Here is a 3886-nt window from a genome sequence, read left to right as displayed (position 1 = left end):
TATTAAATTCGGATGCAATTTCTGTGTTTGATCATCAATAAGAAGGTCCAAGTTATACAGTAAACCAGAAGTGAAGCATCGGAATCTAAAACGCAACTCACAGGAGAGGTTCAAATCATAGAAACTTATAGTGTCAGTCCTCTTGTACTTAAGTCGGCATTGTAACTTTTGTATTAAATTCGGATCCAATTTTTGTGATTCATCGTCAATAAGATGGTCCAAGGGATACAGTAAACCTGAAGCGAAGCATCGGAATCTACAACTGGACTCACAGGAGCAATTCAAATCATAGAAAGTTAGAGTGTCACTCCTCTTGTACTTAAGTCGGCATTGTTCTTTTTGTATTAAATTCGGATGCAATCTCTGTGTTTCATCGTCAATAAGAAGGTCCAAGGGATACAGTAAACCTGAAGTGAAGCATCGGAATCTAAAACTGGACTCACAGGAGAGGTTCAAATCATAGGAAGTGAGAGTGTCAGTCCTCTTGTACTTAAGTGATCATTGTGCCTTTTGTATTAAATTCGGATGCAATTTCTGTGTTTCATCGTCAATAAGAAGGTCCAAGGGATACAGTAAATCTGAAGTGAAGCATCGGAATCTAAAACTGGACTCACAGAAGAGGTTCAGATCATAGAAAGTTAGTGTGTCAGTCTTGTACTTAAGTCAGCATTCTGCCTTTTGTATTAAATTCGGATGCAATTTCTGTGTTTCATCGTCTATAAGAAGGTCCAACGGATACAGTAAACCTGAAGTGAAGCATCGGAATCTAAAACTGGACTCACAGGAGAGGTTTAAATCAAAGAAAGATAGAGTGTCGGTCCTCTTGTACTTAAGTCGGCATTGTGCTTTTTGTATTAAATTCGGATGCAATTTCTATGTTTCATCGTCAATAAGATGGTCCAAAGTATACAGTAAACCAGAAGTGAAGCATCGGAATCTAAAACTGGACTCACAGGAGAGATTCAAATAGTAGAAAGTTAGAGTGTCAGTCCTCTTCTACTTTCGTCGGCATTGTGCCTTTTGTATTAAATTCGGATGCAATTTCTGTATTTGATCATCAATAAGAAGGTCCAAGGTATACAGTAAACGAGAAGTAAAACATCGGAATCTAAAATTCAACTCACAGGAGAGGTTCAAATCATAGAAAGTTATAGTGTCAGTCCTCTTCTACTTAAGTTGGCATTGTGCCTTTTGTATTACATTCGGATACAATTTCTGTGTTTCATCGTCAATAAGAAGGTCAAAGGTATACAGTTAAAATGAAGTGAAGCATCGGAATCTAAAACTGGACTCTCAGGAGCAATTCAAATCATAGAAAGTTAGAGTGTCACTCCTCTTGTCCTTAAGTCGGCATTGTTCTTCTTGTATTAAATTCGGATGCAATTTCTGTGTTTCATCGTCAATAAGAAGGTCCAATGGATACAGTAAACCTGAAGTGAAGCATCGGAATCTAAAACTGGACTCACAGGAGAGGTTTAAATCAAAGAAATTTACAGTGTCTGTCCTCTTGTACTTAGGTCGGCATTGTGCCTTTTGTATTAAATTCGGATGCAATTTTTGTGTTTCATCGTCAATAAGAAGGTCTTAGGTATACTGTAAACCTGAAGTGAAGCATCGGATTTTAAAACTGGACTCACAGGAGAGGTTCCAATCATATAAAGATAGAGTGTCGGTCCACTTGTACTTAAGTCGGCATTGTGCCTTTTGTATTAAATACGGATGCAATTTCTGTGTTTCATCGTCAATAAGAAGGTCCAAGGGATACAGTAAACCTGAAGTGAAGCATCGGAATCTAAAACTGGACTCACAGGAGAGGTTTAAATTAAAGTAAGTTAGAGTGTCTGTCCTCTTGTACTTATGTCGGCATTGTGCCTTTTGTATTAAATTCGGATGCAATTTCTTTGCTTCATCGTAAATAAGAAGGTCCAAGGGATACAGTAAATCTGAAGTGAAGCATCGGAATCTAAAACTGGACTCACAGGAGAGGTTCAAATTATAGAAAGTGAAAGTGTCAGTCCTCTTGTACTTAAGTCGGCATTGTGCCTTTTGTATTAAATTCGGATGCAATTTCTGTGTTTGATCATCAATAAGAAGGTCCAAGTTATACAGTAATCCTGAAGTGAAGCGTCGGAATCTAAAACGCAACTCACAGGAGAGGTTCAAATCATAGAAAGTTATAGTGTCAGTCCTATTGTACTTAAGTCGGCATTGTGGCTTTTGTATTAAATTCGCATGCAATTCCTGTGTTTCATCGTCAATAAGAAGGTCAAAGGTATACAGTAAACCTGAAGTGAAGCATCGGAATCTACAACTGGATTCACAGGAGAGGTTCAAATCATAGGAAGTTAGAGTGTCAGTCCTATTGTACTTAAGTCGGCATTGTGGCTTTTGTATTATATTCGGATGCAATTCCTGTGTTTCATCGTCAATAAGAAGGTCCACGGTATACAGTAAACCTGAAGTGAAGCATCGGAATCCAAAACTGGACCCACAGGAGAGGTTCAAATCATAGATAGATAGAGTGTCAGTCCTCTTGTACTTAAGTCGGCATTGTGCCTTTTGTATTAAATTCACATGCAATTTCTGTGTTTCATCGCCAATAAAAAGGTCCAAAGGATACAGTTAACCTGAAGTGAAGCATCGGAATCTAAAACTGGACTCACGGGAGAGGTTCAATTCACAAAAAGTTTGAGTGTCAGTCCTCTAGTACTTAAGTCGGCATTATGCCCTTTGTATTAAATTCGGATGCAATTTCTGTGTTTCATAGTCAATAAGAAGGTCCAAGGTATGCAGTAAACCTGAACTGAAGCATCGGAATCCAAAACTGGACTCACAGGAGAGATTCAAATCATAGAAAGGTAGAGTGTCAGACCTCTTCTACTTAAGTCGGCATTGTGCCGTTTGTATTAAATTCGGTAGCAATTTCTGTGTTTCATCGTCAATAAGAAGGTCCAAGGGAGCCAGTAAACCTGAAATCAAGCATTGGAATCTAAAACTAGAAGCACAGGAGAGGTTCAAATCATAGAAAGTTAGAGTGTCAGTCCTCTTGTACTTATGTCGGCATTGTGCCTTTTGTATTAAATTCGGATGCAATTTCTGTGTTTCATCGTCAATAAGAAGGTCCAAGGTATACAGGAGAGCTGAAGTGAAGCATCGGAAACTAAAAGTGGACTCACAGGAGAGGTTCAAATCATAGAAAGTTAGAGTGTCAGTCCGCTTGTAATTAAGTCGGCATTGTGCCTTTTGTATTAAATTCGGATGCAATTTCTGTGTTTCATCGTCAGTAAGAAGGTCCAAGGGATACAGTAAACCTGAAGTGAAGCATCGGAATCTCAAACTGGACTCACAGAAGAGGTTCAAATCATAGAAAGTTAGAGTGTCAGTCTTGTACATAAGTCAGCTTTCTGCCTTTTGTATTAAATTCGGATGAAAATTCTGTGTTTCATCGTCAATAAGAAGGTCCAACGGATACAGTATACCTGAAGTGAAGCATCGGAATCTAAAACTGGACTCACAGATGAGGTTTAAATCAAAGAAAGATAGAGTGTCGGTCCTCTTGTATTTAAGTCGCCATTGTGCTTTTTGTATTAAATTCGGATGCAATTTCTGTGTTTCATCGTCAATAAGATGGTCCAAGGTATACAGTAAACCTGAAGTGAAGCATCGGAATCTAAAACTGGACACACAGGAGCAATTCATATCATAGAAAGTTAGAGTGTCACTCCTCTTGTACTTAAGTCGTCATTGTGCCTTTTGCATTAAATTCGGATGCAATTTCTGTGTTTCATCGTCAATAAGAAGGTCCAAGGGATACAGTAAACCTGAAGTGAAGCATCGGAATCTACAACTGGATTCACAGGAGACGTTCAAACTATAGAAAATTAGA

This window comes from Schistocerca americana, unplaced genomic scaffold (assembly GCF_021461395.2).
Source record: "Schistocerca americana isolate TAMUIC-IGC-003095 unplaced genomic scaffold, iqSchAmer2.1 HiC_scaffold_16, whole genome shotgun sequence".
In the NCBI taxonomy this organism is placed as follows: Eukaryota; Metazoa; Arthropoda; class Insecta; order Orthoptera; family Acrididae; genus Schistocerca; species Schistocerca americana.
Note: the sequence above shows the minus strand (reverse complement) of the source record.